Below are 18,981 nucleotides of genomic sequence, written 5' to 3'. Positions count from 1 at the left end.
TCCCACATGCCAAGGAGCAACTAAGCCCATGTGCCACAACTACTGAGCCTGTGCTCTACAGCCTGTGAGCCACAACTACTGAGCCCATGTGCCACAACTACTGAAGCCTGCAAATGCAAAGCCCATGCTCCACAACAAGAGAAGCCACCACAACAAGGAGACTGTGTACCTCAATGAAGAGTAGCCCCTGCTCACTGCAACTGGAGAAATCCCTCACACAACAACGAAGACCCAACACAGCAAAAAATAAATAAATAAGATAAATAAATTTATTTAAAAATTTTTTTTTAAAAATCAAGAGAGTATCTTAGCTATATATGTTAGGACCACCCAGGGTAATCTACTTTTTGATTAACTCTAAATCAATGTATTTGGAACACTAGTTACATCTGCAAAATTCCTTCACCTTTGCAATATAAAGTAGCTTAATCACAGGAGTGAAACTGCATCATATTTTTGCCCACTGTCAAGGTGAAGGGGTTATAAAGAGGGTGTGAGTTATTGAGAATCATCTTAAAATTCTGCCTAGCAAACACAGTAATGTATAATCTGTTTATCTGTAAAACTGAGCTAATAATTTACCAACTTAATCAGAATTATATAACAAATAAGATAAAGAATTTGAAACATAGTGTCAAAAATCTGATGTTTGAACACGGTTGGGCTCTGGCAGGGAGTCGAAGGAGAGAGCAAGAGCCTGGACTGTCTGCAATGGCCACTCGCTCTCTCATCTCCCAACTCCCACCTCCCACTATGGTATTGCTCAGCACCCTCAGTCCTTCCACCTGCCTCCCCCATCGGCCCTCAGCTGTGTGGCTGGCAGGGTCTTGGTGTTCCAGCCGGGTGTCAGGACAGAGGTTCTGAGGGGGGAGAGCTGAGTTCAGGACACTGGGCCACCAGAGGCCTCCAGCCCCATGTAATATCAATCAGCGAGAGCTCTCCCAGAGATCTACGTCTCAAAGCTAAGACCGAGCTCCACTAAACGACCAGAAAGCTACAGTGCTGGACACCCCATGACAAACAACTAGCAAGACAGGAACACAGCCCCACCCATTAGAAGAGAGGCTGCTTAAAATCATAATAAGGTCACAGACACCCCAAAACACACCACCGGATGCAGTCCTGCCCACCAGAAGGACAAGAGCCAGCCTCATCCACCAGAACACAGGCACCAGTCCCCACCACCAGGAAACCTACACAACTCACTGAACCAGCCTTACCCACTGGGGGCAGACACAAAAACAACGGGAACTACAAACTTGCAGTCTGCACAAAGGAGACCCCAAACACAGTGAGTTAAGCAAAATGAGAAAACAGAGAAATATGCAGCAGATGAAGGAGCAAGGTAAAAACCGTCCACACCAAACAAATGAAGAAGATATAGGCAGTCTACCTGAAAAAGAATTCAGAGTAATGATAGTAAAGGTGATTCAAAATCTTGAAAACAAAATGGACAAAATATAAGAAATGTTTGACAAGAACTAAACGTTTAAAAGAACTAAAGAGCAAAAAAATAATGATGAACAACATAATAAATGAAATTTAAAATTCTCCAGAAGGAATACATAGAGAATAACTGAGGCAGAAGAACAGATGGATAAGTGAACTGGAAGATAAAATAGTAGAAATAACTATTGCAGATCAGAATGAAGAAATAATGAAAAGAATTGAGGACAGTCTCAGAGACCTATGGGACAACATTAAAAGCACCAACATCCAAATTATAGGGGTCCCAGAAGAAGAAGAAAAAAAGAAAGGGACTGAGAAAACATTTGAAGAGATTATAGTTGAAAACTTTCCTAATATGGGAAAGAAAATAGTGAATCAAGTCCAGGAAGCACAGAGAGTCCCACAGAGGATAAATCCAAGGAGAAACATGCCAAGACACATATTAATCAAACTATCAAAAATTAAATACAAAGAAAAAATATTAAAAGCAGCAAGGGAAAAGCAACAAATAACATACAAGGGAATCCCCATAACTTCAACAGCTGATCTTTCAGCAGAAACTCTGCAAGCCAGAGGGAGTGGCAGGACATATTTAAAGAGGTGAAAGGGAAAAACCTACAACCAAGATTACTCGACCCAGCAAGGATCTCATTCAGATTCGACAGAGAAATTAAAACCTTTACAGACAAGCGAAAGCTAAGAGAATACAGCACCACCAAACTAGTTTTACAATAAATACTAAAGGAACTTCTCTAGGCAGGAAACAGAGAAGGAAAAGATGTACAATAACAAACTCAAGACAATTTAAAAAATGGTAAAAAGAACGTACATATCGATAATTACCTTAAATGGATTAAATGCTCCAACCAAAAGACATAGACTGGCTGAATGGATACAAAAACAAGACCCGTACATATGCTGTCTACAAGAGACCCACTTCAGACCTAGGGACACATACAGACTGAAAATGAGGGTATGGAAAAAGATATTCCATGAAAATGGAAATAAAAAGAAAGCTGGAGTAGCAATTCACCTATCAGACAAAATAGACTTTAAAATAAAGACTATTACAAGAGACAAAGAAGGACACTACATAATGATCAAGGGATCAATCCAAGAAGAAGATATAACAATTGTAAATATTTATGCACCCAACATAGGAGCACCTCCATACATAAGGCAAATGCTAACAGCCATAAAAGGGGAAATCGACAGTAACACAATAATAGTAGGGGACTTGAACACCCCATTTTCACAAATGGACAGATCATCCAAAATGAAAATAAATAAGGAAACACAAACTTTAAATGATACATTAAGCAAGATGGACTTAATTGATATTTATAGGACTTCCCATACAAAAACAACAGAATATACTTTATTCTCAAGTGCTCATGGAACATTCTCCAGGATAGATCATATCTTGGGTCACAAATCAGGTCTTGGTAAATTTAAGAAATTTGAAATCCCATCAAGTATCTTTTCCAACAAAAAAACTATGAGACTAGGTATCAATTACAGGAAAAGAAAATGGAAAATGTACAAACACATGGAGGCTACACAATACATTACTAAATAACCAGGAGGTCACTGAAGAAATCAAAGAGGAAATCAAAAAATACCTAGAGACAAATGACAATGAAAACACGATGACCCAAAACCTATGGGATGAAGCAAAAGGAGTTCTAAGAGGGAATATTATAGCAATACAAACCTACCTCAAGAAACAAGATAAATCTAAAATAAACAACCTAACGTTACACTTAAAGCAAGTAGAGAAAGAAGAACAAAAAACTCCAAGGTTAGCAGAAGGAAAGAAATCATAAAAACCAGATCAGAAATAAATGAAAAAGAAATGAAGGACACAGTAGCAAGATCAATAAAACTAAAAGCTGGTTCTTTGAGAAGATAAACAAAATTGATAAACCATTAGCCAGACTCATCAAGAAAAAAAGGGAGAACACTCAAATCAACAGAATTAGAAATACAAAAGGAGAAGTAACAACTGACAATGCAGAAATACAAAGGATCAGGAGAGATTACTACAAGCAACTATATGCCAATAAAATAGACAACCTGGAAGCAATGGACAAATTCTTAGAAAAGTAAAACCTTCCGAGACTGAACCAGGAAGAAATAGAAAATATAAACAGATGAATCACAAGCACTGAAATTGAATCTATGATTAGAAATCTTCCAACTAACAAAAGCCCAGGACCAGATGGCTTCACAAGTGAATTCTATCAAACATTTAGAGAAGAGCTAACACGTAAATTTATCAAAATACTGCAGAGGGAGGAACACTCCCAAACTCATTCTACGAGGCCACCATCCCTCTGATACCAAAACCAGACAAAGATGTCACAAAGAGAGAAAACTACAGGCCAATATCACTGATGAACATAGATGCAAAATTCCTCAATAAAATACTAGCAAACAGAATCCAACAGCACATTAAAATGATCACGCACCATGATCAAGTGGGGTTTATCCCAGGAATGCAAGGATTCTTCAATATACACAAATCAATCAATTTAATACACTGTATTCACAAATTGAAGGATAAAACCATATAATAATCTCAATAGGTGCAGAAAAACCTTTTGACAAAATTCAAAACCCATTTATGATAAAAACACTCCAGAAGGTAGGCATAGAGGGAACTTACCTCAACATAATAAGGCTATATATGACAAACCCACAGCCAACATTGTTCTCAATGGTGAAAAACTGAAACCATTTCCACTAAGATCAGGAAAAAGACAAGGTTGCCCACTCTCACCACTCTTATTCAACATAGTTTTGGAAGTTTTAGCCACAGCAATCAGAGAAAAAAAAGAAATAAAAGGAATCCAAATTGGAAAAGAAGTAAAACTGTCACTGCTTGCAGATGACATTATACTATGCATAGAGTACCCTAAAGATGCTACCAGAAAACTACTAGAGCTAATCAATGAATTTGGTGAAGTAGCAGGATACAAAATTAATGCACAGAAATCTCTTGCATTCCTATACACTAATGATGAAAAATCTGAAAGAGAAATTAAGGAAACACTCCCATTTACCATTGCAACAAAACGAATAAAATACCTAGGAATAAACCTACCTAAGGAGGCAAAAGACCTCTATGCAGAAAACTATAAGACACTGATGAAAGAAATTAAAGATGATACAAACAGATGTAGAGTTATACCATATTCTTGGATGGGAAGAATCAACATTGTGAAAATGACTATATTACCCAAAGCAATCTACAGATTCAATGCAATCCCTATCAAACTACCAATGGCATTTTTCACAGAACTAGAACAAAAAATTGCACAATTTGTATGGAAACACAAAAGACCCTTAATAGCCAAAGCAATCCTGAGAAAGAAAAACGGAGCTGGAGGAATCAGGCTCTTGGACTTCAGACTATACTACAAAGCTACAGTAATCAAGACAGTATGGTACTGGCATAAAAACAGAAAGGTAGATCAATGGAACAGGATCGAAAGCCCAGACATATACCCATGCACATATGTTCCCCTTATCTTTGATAAAGGAGGCAAGAATATACAATGGAGAAAAGACACCCTCTTCAATAAGTGGTGCTGGGAAAACTGGACAGCTACATGTAAAAGAATGAAATTAGAACCCCCCCTAACACCATACACAAAAATAAACTCAAAATGGATTAAAGACCTAAATGTAAGGCCAGACACTATAAAACTCTTAGAGGAAAACATGGGCAGAACCCTATTTCATAAATCACAGCAAGATCCTTTTAGACCCACCTCCTAGAGAAATAGAAATAAAAACAAAAATAAACAAATGGGACTTAATGAAACTTAAAAGCTTTTGCACAGCAAAGGAAACCATAAACAAGACGAAAAGACAACCCTCAGAATGGGAGAAAATATTTGCAAATGAAGCAACTGACAAAGGATTAATCTCCAAAATATACAAGCAGCTCAGTATTAAAAAAACAAACAACCCAATCCAAAAATGCACAGAAGACTTAAATAGACATGTCTCCAAAGAAGATATACACATTGCCATCAAATACATGAAAGAATGCTCAGCATCACTGATCATTAGAGAAATGCAAATGAAAACTACAATGAGGTATCACCTCACACCAGTCAGAATGGCCATCATCAAAAAATCTACAAACAGTAAATTGTAGAGAGGGTGTGGAGAAAAGGGAACCCTCTTGCACTGTTGGTGGGAATGTAATTTGATACAGCCACTATGGAGAACAGTATGGAGGTTCCTTAAAAAACTAAAAATAGAACTACCATATGACCCAGCAATCCCACTATGGGCATATACCCTGAGAAAACCATAATTCAAAAAAGAGTAATATGTCACAATGTTCATTGCAGCACTATTTACAATAGCCAGGAAATGGAGGCAACCTAAGTGCCCATCAACAGATGAATAGATAAAGAAGATGTGACACATATATACAATGGAATATTACTCAGCCATAAAAAGAAACGAAATTGAGTTATTTGTAGTGAGGTCGGTGGACCTAGAGTCTGTCAAAGAGAATGAAGTAAGTCAGAAAGTAAAACAAACACCATATGCTAACACATATAATGGAATCTAAAAAAGAAACAATGGTTCTGAAGAACCTAGGGCCAGTACCAGAATAAAGATGCAGACATAGAGAATGGACTTGAGGACACAGGGAGGGGGAGGTGTGGGCTGGGACAAGATGAGAGAGTGGTATGGACATATATGCACTACCAAATATATAGAATGGATGGCTGGTGGGAAGCAGCCACATAGCACAGGGAGATCAGCTCGGTGCTTTGTGACCACCTAGAGGGGTGGGATAGGGAGAGTGGGAGGGAGACGCAAGAGGGAGGAGATATGGCGATATATGTATACGTATAGCTGATTCACTTTGTTATACAGCAGAAATTAACACAACATTGTACAGCAATTATACTCCAGTAAAGATGTTAAAAATATATATATGATGTTCGTGTTATGGTTATAATAAGGTTAGTAATATCAGTATCAGAAAAAAGAACTTTCAAAATATATAAGGTAGCAAAATATGAGTAAAGCAACATACTGAAATTTTACAATGGCTGTCTCTCGTTGGAGGAGACCAGGGATAAGTTTTATTTCCTGCTTATCTCTATTATTGTTTTAATATTATTACCATCTTTTTTGTTTTATGCAATAACTACTACCGCTTACAAAGCATTTAATATATGCCAGGGCTCTGTTATAAATTCTTTTCATAAATTGGCTCATTTAGTCCTCATGTAATCCTGAGTTAGGTACTATTAATATTCTTAATTTACAGCTGAAGAAACTGAGGCCATGTGAGGTTAAATGATATGCTCAAGGTCACCTAGATATTAATGATCACAATCAAAATAGTAATTTAAGCAGACTGGATTTTGGCACTACTCCATTTTGCCTTTTATGAATATTCATTGTTTTAGTAATCATAACAGTGCAAGTAATATTATTTAAATAAAAGCTATGGCAAAAGAAAGGCACCTCGAGTTTATTAAGAATTAGAAAGAGAAAGTGAGCTTGGAGTTCCCTGAATCTTCCTCCACCTCCACTTTTTTTTTTTTTTTAAATATCGTCTTTTATAGTAGAGCTTCAAACAGTTGGTGAGCTACTGCAGTGCAGTGGGAGCCTGCTGCAGACGGAGAGAGAGAGGCGGGCTATTCCTGGGAGAAAATCTGCACTTTCCCAGCAGCTTAATTCTTGAAAAGGCCTTATCTTTGTTCTGAAGCAGTTTGCCTCTTCTCCAAAGGCTGTCCTTTTATTTTCTTTTTTTCTCTCTTGTGCAAGATCATTTTGCACCGAACTCCCACATACATGTGTTTCAGCTAAAAAACCTTTTCCCCTAGCGAATGGTTCCCACCCCATCAGACACAGGCAACATCCAACTTTGACTTCCCGCAGCATTTTTAATGTGGTTTTTGGAGTATGTCTGACTCAGGCAGCCCCTGCTGGCACATATTACGGCTCTTGCAATGAGGCATGATTTATTCTCATCCCTTTCTGTGCGTATTTAATGTGTTAAGCCACAAAACAACTTTGGAACTCTCCTCCGAATTGTGGTTCAGATGAATCCCCTTGACAACAGCTGCTCAGCGTTTGTTCATCTTTAGTCACTACTGTCTGAGAGAACCCTATTTTCCCCTATAATTATTATTTTTTTCCAACTGCTTTCTGCATTGTTTGTTTTCTGACCTTTCTTTTGTCCTTTGCAAATACACTTATTAAAACAAAAATACCAAGGCCAAATGCCTCATTCTTGTTCCCGCGTGGCATGCTCTAATTTAGAAATTTTTTGGATTGGGCTTGAACTATGTGGGGGTATTGGAGTGGGTGGAGACAGAGAAAGAGAAAAGACAGAGACGGCTTTCTCCTTTTTTATCTTCTGTCTTTCTTCGGTTTGGACCATGGCATATCACAAAAGCAGAGAAGGATATTCATTAATTTGTTCATTGTTCGTTCATCCACCAGATATTTAGTATGCTAAGCAGTGGAGTTAAAACAATGTGCGAAGGATGGAAAAAAAAAACAAACCACCAGAGTTATAATCAGAAAACTTTGGTTCTCTTTGGCATTTAAACTTAGTATTGTGAAAACTGGAAATTTGTTGAACATTCATCGGCTATTTTTTGATGTCCTGTGCTAATTGCCGGGGATATATTAATGAACAACACAGAGATAATCTCAGTCTTTGGGAAGATTTTTGTCTAGGGAGCTATTTCATCTCTCTGATCCTTACTCAGATCAGGACACTTTGAGGTTATACATTATTTTTCTCTAAAACCCTTCATTATCGTTGTTTACTTAATAAGCTATATTCAACTGCAAATCTATTCAACCCAGCCCCTCCCTTGCAAACAGCTCCATTCATTCTCACTCATTACTCCTCCTGATTACCTCTTTTTATTTCATAACACCAAAGCTCATAGGCCAAGTAGGGATCAGAATAAAGCCATCTGATGCCCACCACACTGTAGAATATACAACCCCTGACTACTCCTGCATTACCTTTATTTCTAATCAAGAGCACAAGAAATCTCAAATTGTTAGAATTTGAAGCACTATAAAAATTCAAGTAGAAAATGTGCAAGCAGCCAGAGGGAAAATACTTTAGCATACACTGCTAATATATACATCATATATATCTGCCTTGGGTCAGAGAATTTTGATTTGTGAGGCAGCATTATAAGTCATCTGTTTCCAACTTTCATTCACCTGAAGCACCTTTCATTCCACCTGAATCAGTCACCTGAAGCACAGACTATAGTTAACTAATGGAAGAGAGTGCACTGATGCTAGTGAGCACAAAAGTGGCTTCAATTTATTGAGCACTTACTATCTGGGTGGATTAAAATGTTCTGTGCAGAATTAGGTCATTGAATTATCACACAATTCTGTGAGGTAATAACATAATCTTCACTTTACAGGTGAGAGAACTAAGAATCAGAACGGTCATGTGCATGTCTAAGAGAGAATGGCTAAGTGGTCCAGCGAGCTTTCAAACCTAGGTGTCATTATTTTTTCCGCAAAACATAAAAACACATCCCAATTGTGACCTGTGTCTCTGCCTTTCTCCTTTGTCAGTGTGTCTATCCACCATTCCACATAGTCCATAAACTGTTCCTCATTTGCCCAGGGTTTTTTATTCCTCTTATGTGAGCCCATCAGTTTTCTTTGAGCCATTTTTTTAAAGTCATGAGGCTCTTTCAGCAGTAGTATTTCAAATTAAAAAAAAAAAGTAGAAGTAGTCCGTGCAATTCTATACTTCTCTATATTTGGTCTAGAAAACATTAGTGTCGGAGTAAGGAGGCTGGATCTTAATATCAGTGGCTTAAACAAGATAAAGTTTCATAAGAGAAGCCTAGAGGTAGGCAGTTTGATACAGATGTGAGGTTTGCCTGCTGCACCTTCAGTGGGCTCTGGTCCCCTCCTATCTTCTCTCCCTTCCTTAGTGTCTGACTTCCATCTGTAAGATCACCCCTTGTTTTCAAGAAGGCCCCAATCCCCTGGCCATTGCTTCCACTACATGTCAGCAGGGGCAGGACTTTGAGTTGAGTTACGACTATTTAAAGTGCTTTCTCAGGGTTAATCGTGAGTTCTGGTTCCATCTCATTGCTAGCTATATCTAAAAGGCTGGGAAGAAAATGTAGAATTGAGTTGAACACAGTCCGGATGCCTCCCCTTTCCCAATGTAGGGGTTCCGTTAATAAGAGAGAAAGGGTGTGTGTGTGTGTGTGTGTGTGTGTGTGTGTGTGTGTGTGTAATAACATGTGAATCCACACTATGCTGTATAAATAAAGTTATCCAGATAAAATATCGGACAGAAAAATATTTTAACTTAAATATTCCAAAAATCATCAAAATTAGATATGAACAGTGCTTTAGACATTAACAGTTGTTTTCAAAAAGTAATGTGTAGGATCCCACTGATCTGCCTCAGATGTCTCTTTCATTGGGTGGTGAGGCTTTATGGAAGAATAGGAGGAGGGGAGAAAGGGAGACAGCAGGTAGCACTTCCCTGGATCCTAGCCTAAATAAAGGTATGGTCCTGCATTTTCTGACTCTTACAGCTGAAATGAGTTTGATTTCCTTTGGAAAACAAGAACTACTGTTCCATAACAATCCATGTAAACCATTCGTATATAGCTTCTTTTTCATATTTCTGTTGGAAATGACTTGCCCAAGAAGTCCATGACAGGTGTGAAGCTAAAGAACCCAAGTCTCTTGATACCCAATTTAGTGCTCTTTTTACTACATTTCCTTAGAATTAACCAGAAGAATTCACAGACACCTCCCTAAGCTTTGGAATTTGTGCTATTCTGCTAGCTCATGCTCTGTGGTCCTAATTGATTTTTTGATTTATTCAATAAAGCAGATGCTGCTCATAATGAGCAGTAACTATAAACTCAAATGAAATCAGTGGAGCTAAAGGAGAAACTTGCTCTAATTTAAAGCATTATACATATGTCCACATATTTAAACTTATTCTTGTGTTAATAAACCTTGTGAAGCATATTGTAAGGGATAAGAGGGTATTACTTAGCCTGTGACCTTTAAAGATTTTTTGCATAAGGCTATTTTTATAGAAAACTTTTTAGGACAATTCCATTTTGGTGATGCTTCCAGTGTTTAGACATCCAGATAAATTGTTTCTTGTTTATTATTACCTTCATTTTTACAAGAAGAAAAATCATGCTTAAAACAATTTGCTAATGACCACATACTTCATTGCTAGAGGAGTAGTGGAATCAGGACAAGATGACCTCTGATGTCTGTAAACTCATCCTCACTCTGGAAACACACATGTTTCACGAAAAACTGGTAGTGTTTTTTGGTTTTTATTTTGGTGTCACATATGGTCCTCTCTGCTTGCATACTCTGGTCTGCCATGCCATTTTCAGAAAAATCACACACACATTTGTGCCTACACAGAAAAACACTGGGGGTTTCAGTCCCTCCCTTCTTGAGATAACAGAATCCTTGTCTTAGAGCACATAGCTATCCTTCCCAGATCAGCGTCTGCAGTGGGATAGTGCCTTAGCCCCATGGCTCTCATATTCTCATATCTGCCCAATTCAGCTCATGGCTTAAAACTTTTCACAGATGAGCTCAATCTAGTCTATAATAGAGAGGCATCATGGCGATGCAACAAACACACATGGTTTTCCTTGAAGGAAATTGAAGACATCTTAGAGTGTTTTAAACACAGTAGGGGAGAAAAAACCCTTAGAGATTAAGATTATGCTTGTTACCTTGGGTAAGATTTATCTGGTAAACTTTTCTTATAGAAAAATGATCTACCTCACTCAACTGCTTTTTTTTTTTTTTCCCCCAGGTTGGGTCTACTCACTTGGTTTTGTTTAGTTTGTTTTTGGTTTTGGCATCAAAGTGTGGTCCCCTGACAACCTGTATTGGAAACATCATATTCTGAAGCTGGAGACCCAGGAATCTGCATATTCTATATATTTCATATGATGGTTAGGCACATTCAAGTTGGAGAGCCATTGCCTAGCCCTACTTGAAATATCTTTTTAAAATTTTGCACAAGAATTTGTGTTATTAAGGCAAGCATATTGTTATCGTGTGCCCTACATTCTACCTCCACATCACACAGGTGTGAAGATGCTTCACAGTCAATGTAGGTTGGCTTTATCTCCCAGGAATAAAGGTACTAAATGAATTCAGTGTAGATAAAGTAATATTGTATTTGAGGTTTCAAGAAAAATTTTTGTCTCTGAAAATGTGGTTTCTGCTTCCATTAACTTGAGAAGTCAGTCAACGATGTATGGAGTGTTTATTGTGTAGGGGAACAAAACAGAAATAAAATGTTCCTTTCCATTAAGAATTAGTTTACCATTGGATGAAGGGGTTAAGAAAGAAAGAAAATAATGCAATGACATAAACCAAGTTTATGTAATATTGGAAGCAGGCAAACCGAATACACTTATATGTGGGACAGGCAAGTGATGTATGTAATTGCCTGCATGAATATTTAGGCATGTTTTGTGAAGTGCAATTATTTACACTATTTCTCCTAAGGCTTCTACTTCCTCTAAAGGCCAGAAATTTTCAGTTCAGAGATGTAAGCATCCCTACTTAAGTCAACTTTAATTCAAAACTAAACTAGCTAAACTGTCAATGCTTGGTCATTATCCCTCTTACAAAAGAGTCAACTATTTTAATAATGTTTAAATGTTTTTACCATGTTGTGGTTCCCTCTAATACAAAGATTATAAAAACAATTAGAGTATTTTGAAAAATGTTTGTTTGTTCACTATGTAAAATACTTGAGTTAAAGAAAAAATTATTAAGACCACTGACTGGGGTTTCTATTTTTTTTAATTTATTCTTTTTCTTTAGAAATTATTTTTCCAAAGATAAAGAAATAATAAAGACAGATTAAACTCTATTCCTTTAAGAACTTGCTCTTGATCATTTTCAAAAATAGGCTCTTTTTCTTTCTGATTGTTTGCAGCCAGAAGGACTCTGCTTTTAAGAACTTACGGAATTAAATTGAGCCCATCTGAATAATACAGGATAATCTCTTCATGTCAAGGTTTTAAACGTTGATTATATCTGTAGAGTCTCTTTTGCCTTGGAAGGCAACATATTCACAGGTCCTGAAGATTAGGCTATGGACATTTTGGGGGGTAGGACTGCCAAACCACTGGGGGTAAGTATTAAGATCCCTCCCAAGCACTTTTGATTTGGAATTGCCCAATTTAAACCAGCCTTCTTTAAATAAACTATTGAAAACTTTAATGTGCTTCAGTTTATCTTTCAACAATTCTGTTGTTGAAAGGAGCCTCTCTATGGTACCTCCTGAGCTCATCGCACCATGCCTGAGGGTCGCAGGTAAGTTTGTCTCACACTGATTTTGTGTTATGAGCTCTCTATATTTATTTGAACATTTCTTTTCCGAATTGATTCTGAAGTTAGACCGCATCCTACTTAAATTGAGCTGGGTCCAGTATGAGGTCTCAGGTTGGTAAAATTTTGTTGTAAAGAAAGGAAAAAGATAATGGGTTCCTCCAAGTCCAAAGAGTCTGAGACCTCTCCATCTGGGACTCTAGCTAAATATATGTATAAAAACCATAGGTACAGAACATGTGTTTGTCTGAACAAGTGGGTTAACATTACCAAAGATAATCTTGAATTACTGTGACCACTTTGGGGAACTTAAATCTAGATGAGCTTAACCATTTATGAGGTACACAGAGGAATAGGGGTTCCAAACTTCCCCAAAATAATGGGATGTGTTTTTGATTGGTATGCAGAAGCTTCTAAGACTAAAAGAATCAAAAATTGCCTCGATTCTTTAAAAAAGCAAATGAAAACATCTTGAAAGTCTTCTCCACAAATATTAGTGAAAAGCTTTAGTCATGTTAGTGGGAAATTTTAATTTTTATTACCACCACCAGAAACACAATTTGGATTCAAATGTTCTTTCTATAAACCAGTGAGTTTTATAGTATGGTACCTGTCTCATAGCTAAAATTTTAAAACAAAAACTATAAGATTTCTGTTTGTATCTGTCTGTATGTTTCTATATGGCAATATACACATGTTACAGATGTGTGATTTTTTTTTTACCTCCAGATGGTATTGCCAAAATTAATTTGTAAAAGAGCTCTATTTAATTGGCTTAAAGAAAAATAAACACTTACATAAATTACAGATTCTCTCAGAAATACAAAAAGTAACCCCCAAAATTTTCAAGTTCACATGAAAATTTAGTTCTTTCATCTGTTAAAAGGACAGTTTTCTTAGACTATTTTTAAGCTTTTTTTTTTTTTGTCATTTACAGTTATTTTACTCTGATGCTTTTGCAAAACTGCTTTGTCTTCAAAGAGATTCAAGGAAAGGACTCTGACAAATATAGGTTTCTGATAACTTTACAATCATACCACTGAACTCAGTAAGAATTTCTAAAACTCTAATGGAATAACTGAATTCATATACTGCTAACATAAGATTAAGCAGAATAAGAATTAATTATCTGGGATTGAATGAACTGTTGGGGATAATTATAATTTTATGCCTTTTTTTTTGAAATATTGCTGTTTTTTTAAAGTTTTGCTTTCCAGACTTAAGGGAAACTTTTTTTAAAGTTATCTATAACTTACAGCAATTTGGTAAGTTATACCTTTGTAAACAAAATTGAAACATTTATTTCTTTCTCCCTATCTAACCCCTCCAGAATTCAGAAAATTCTTAGTATTTTTATTTTCATGGCCATACAGATAGTTATTCACATAATTTCAGTAAGAATCAGCTTGCCCGTAACAGGACACAATTGGGAACATTGGTTGTATTACCAAGGCTTTGACTGGAATGCCATATTTGAGAGAGATGTGCGCAGAATCAGATATGACTAGACAGTCATAAGGAACTAAGGTTGAATTTATGGAGCCAAAAAAGACCCTTGTAAAAACCATCTGGTACCCTGCTTACAGGATTCCTGGCAGCCTTAAGAGATAAGTAAGGAAGGTTACTTCCTGGCGTGCACAGAAAACTCAGGATATTTTGGGAACATCAGGAAGAGAGCAATTCATTCAAATCTATAGGCATTTTAGATAAAGTCTAATGGTGAGTTCTTTGCTGGCTTCTTAACCTCAAAAGGCTTTTAAAAATCTATTCTGAGATTCCTTATGAAAAGTTCCAGCAAACCAAACTTAAAAAGATCCTATATAGTCAATCATTCTTCTTGCTGTACTTGCTGCCAGGATATGATTTTTGTCTGTGATGGTAACTGTTATAAATATGCATGGTTCAGCCTGTCTCAATGGTTGGCCAATGCAGGCTAACGTGAATTAGGAATTTTAGCAGCACCACTGTCACTACAAAACAAATCAGAAACCCAGCAGTGGTCCATTCCTCTAAACTGGTATTTCTAATCCAAAAGAAGTTTACCAGCAGATGCTAATCCCCTCCGGATGAACATCACGTGTGGACTACCGCTTTCCTCAGCTTGGAGTAAGTGCAAATGAAAACATGATAAGAAACGTGTTCTCGACTCTGGCAACTATTGCTGATTCTACCCGTAAGGCCATAACTGCACAACAAAAGTCCCTATGCTTTCTTTCGAAGGTGGTTTTTAGATAATAGAATTGCTTTGGATTACTTGTTAACAACAAGGAGTCTGTGCCATAGCAAATATCTTCTGGCGCACTGGGACCAACACCTCTGGTATGGTAGCAACTCAAATACAAGAAATTAACAAACAAGCCACTTGGCTAACGCAGGTTGATGCCTCTTTAGGTACATCCTTTGATTTTGTTTTGTTTTGTTTTGACACTAACTGGTTTGGTTAACGGGGGCCCTGGGTAAGGAGGATACTTCAGTCTCTCATCTTGTCCTCCTGCTGGGCATCACTGTAGCCTCCCAGGTGCACTGTGTTTTCTCAGGTGCCTTAAATATGTGTTCAAGGCCATGAGCAGTACATCAGATGTTCTCACTGCACTTGAAGAAACAGAAACAAGATGGACAATGAGATGAACAACAACAAAAAGTCTTTCCATGAATTTGACATCATAACCTATGAGTTTCATAATGAGGTGAGAATAACTTAATCCAGATGATGACTGGAGAATGGCACTAATGCCAACTTTTTGGTCAGCCCCTCATGTATGAGAGGATCACCAAAAAGAGGAATTGTTAAAGTGATTAAACAAGGACGTCATTAGATTGAGGTGGCTCTAATGCCTTCCTTGGTAGCCTACACTAGCAAACTTGAAACCTAAGCCAAGTTGGTTATAAATGCACTTGTATCCAAGAAAATAAAATTTAAGAACAATCAATCACAAACAGCCAACGAATCTTTCCCAAATAAGGCAACTGCTTAAGCTATAGCCAATCGAATAATGTCTTTGTTTTGTTTCTGTGTCTGCTGTATAAAAGCCTTTCCCTAAGCTTCTGTCCACAGAGCACTCCTAACCACTTTCAGCTTGGCGCTGCCCAATTGGAATCGATGTCTGTTTAAACAGACTCTTAAAATGTTTAACGTGCCTCAGTTTATCTAATATAGGCCAGTTCAAAATTATTCTTTTTTCTTTCCAAGAAATACTTAACGGTTAAAATTTCAAACTGAAATATTTAGAATAACAGTGTAGGGAAATAGTTACACCATTAATCCTCCTACACACTTGGGTAATTAATAATGCTTCAAGCTCTAGTGTTTAGTATAGTATATTCAAAGGAGATCTTTATTTACATTCTTATTCCTTTTCATTTATGAAGTCAGCTTTCACCTCTTTCCAATAATGCCTCTTGGAAAGTCACAAGGAAATGTTAGGGTATTAGGATGTACTCATATCCTCAGCTTTATTTTTGTATAGGTTGCATAATAAATTGTAGAAAGACATAGAATTTGAATATTTAAGTAATTTCTATGCCTAGTTCTTAAATCTTTTCTTGTGTTAAAGGCCTTTTTTTTTTCTTTTTCTCATTTTCTTTACTCCAGATCTTCTTCCCAAGAATAGTTTTACATAAACCAAGGAAATCTGTTAGAAGATAATTCAGGTTTATGATCTTCTGGGCAACTGGTATAAAGTTTTCAAAAGAAAAAAATTCAATACCAGAATTATACATTGTTAGAGAAACTAAAACTAGTCTTGGGAAAACAGATAAGGTGGGAATCTATTTCTAGTACCTCTACCATAAATCACAAGATTTTATGCAAAAGTTCTAGAGAACCCCTCCCTGGAGGCTCTCAGCTTTCATTAGTACATCCAAATTACTTCTGCCATCTCTCCCTTTCTCCTTCCCTATGTCTTTCCTTCTTTCTTTTAACTCCCTTCTGTCTTTACTAACGAAAAAAAAGCAGATGCTGTTTTACTTAAAATACACCAGCATATTTGAAATTACCTTGGAAATTTCAGAAGCATAGGTATATGCTTCTGAAAGTTAAGATTGAAAATGACTATTTATGTCAGTAGTGGGTCCCAAATATTTAGTTAATCTATGCAGACCAAGCTTTTGAAGAATTTTAAGCTCTATGGGGGTCTCTTGTTCTTTCTAGCTGCTGAAATAATAAATAAGGAAAACTTGGAAAAATACTAAGCAAAAATTGTTTAATAATTTCTGTTCTTTCTTCTGATCCACGTTTCTCTTTTCAATAAAAAATATTTTCTTACTAAAATCTCAGGTGCTCAAATACCATGTAAATTGTTTGACTTTTTGAAAATCAGGTTTTTATAAAATTTGACAATTACCTTATATTGATTGATTGAACTGGGATCTTTTTCCCAGAAATAGACCATCATACACTTGAAGATTCTCTAGTTGTATTGAACAAGTGGCTTACTTAATCCAGGAATCCTAGGTTGCTAATAAAAATCTTGACCCAGACATCCCCAGACATCAGTAGATAGACAAAGCGTGATACAACAAGCGAGAGTAATAATAAAAAAATTGCATTAAATTTTTCCTGTTCCACTGAATTATTTCATCCCTTTCTATTCAGTCCAGCAATGGAAATTTGTATAACATTTTCTTTAATTCTTTTCTGAAAATACTTAGTCAAAAATTATTTGGAGAAAAAATATTTTAACATACTTTAATATTCTAAACTATATAAGCATTCTTGCTTATATTAGGTGTGTACAAAAATTAGCATATTGTATGGAGTAATCAGAAAGAAAATCCTGCAAAGACAAAGAAAGAGAATTTTCAAAATAAGTTATTCATTTAAAAAATTTTTTCTGACTCAATTTTTTACACTTACTTATAAAGAAAGCTTATATAGTTTTCCTGTGCCACATCAGGAAAAATGTATATATTTTCATTGAAAAAATAAAGACAGTACATGGTTAAGGGAGAAAACTAGGACTCATCCTTAAAATTCAGTGATTAGCCTTAAATAAAAAATTAAAAAGTCGTTTTATTGCACATAAGGTTGTTATCAAGGAACCTCTAATATGTATAATGAATGAACTACACTATTTTGATAAGGCAATTCCAACTTTCTACATCCCTTAAACCTGTTCCAATGTGGAAATTAAGCTGGTTACCAACCCTCCAACTATGGAAAGCCACATAACCACACTTGAGTAAACTCTTTTATTGAAAGTAGTTTACGTTTATAATTTTTCCTCTGTAAGATTGGTTGCAATAATCATAAACCAATACACAGTTTAGGTCAGCTTCTCTGAAGTGTGAGGATACTTTAGAAGCACCTGGAGATGCTTGATAAAAAAGCAGTGTGTGGCCTTAGATAATATCGAGTGTCTATAACAATATTCTAGTTGAACAGTATACTTAGGAGTTGGGAAACTAGACCAGCTAGTAAAGACTACTTTGAACAAGATACAGTAGTGGAACAAATGACAGAGTTTTTCTTCTTTAAAACATTTATTCATGGAATGAAAACTATTAAAAAAACATTTCTAAGAGGAGCTTTTCCCTTGAGGAACCTGTAAATTTGGTGGCATGTTTAAAATTGTGTCTTTCATACATCATTGTTAATAACAACGTGATAAGACTCACTTGTGGATATTTGGTCAATATCCAATGGTAGATTTTGAAGATTGGAAAAATTCTGCCTTGAAAGGAGAATGATTAGAAATATTTTAATATCTTGGAAAGGTGACTTTATCAGGTATTCTAAGCTAACAATTTAAAAAACTAGAATTAGACCTTGAGAGAATGAAAAGAGGATTTTCTAACATGAGATGTAGAAGGTAAAATTTTGTGGAACATCTGCTGTAATACATTGCTAAAATTATTAGCAGAATTAAGAGTGTGTTCATGTAGTCTCAATTCCCAAGGCATCAATGTGGTTGAAGTTCATAACATTTAATAGATCCTATGCTTCCTTTCAAAATCATAAGGGTAAGAAATGAAAAGTTGTTATGTACCTTTGTATCATTCTAGGAAATTATTTTTACATCCTACTCCCAGGAGCCCCAGTGTGGACAATTACAAGTCATCACAATTACAACAAGTACATGTGAAGTTGCTGAGGGTCTGCCGCTGAAGAAAGGAGGTGAGGAACATGAAACATGGCAGGAAAAG

General features: G+C 36.3%; 1 pseudogene; it reads left to right on the top strand.

Moving 5' to 3' along the window:
* Positions 1 to 15,449: 15,449 nt before the first annotated feature.
* The window catches only part of LOC114887595, a 167,596-nt pseudogene continuing 164,064 nt past the window's right edge, over positions 15,450 to 18,981 (top strand).

Source organism: Monodon monoceros, unplaced genomic scaffold (assembly GCF_005190385.1).
Source record: "Monodon monoceros isolate NGI ecotype Baffin Bay Population unplaced genomic scaffold, NGI_Narwhal_1 Super_Scaffold_7, whole genome shotgun sequence".
In the NCBI taxonomy this organism is placed as follows: Eukaryota; Metazoa; Chordata; class Mammalia; order Artiodactyla; family Monodontidae; genus Monodon; species Monodon monoceros.
Note: the sequence above shows the minus strand (reverse complement) of the source record. Positions and strands in the feature narration are given on the sequence as shown.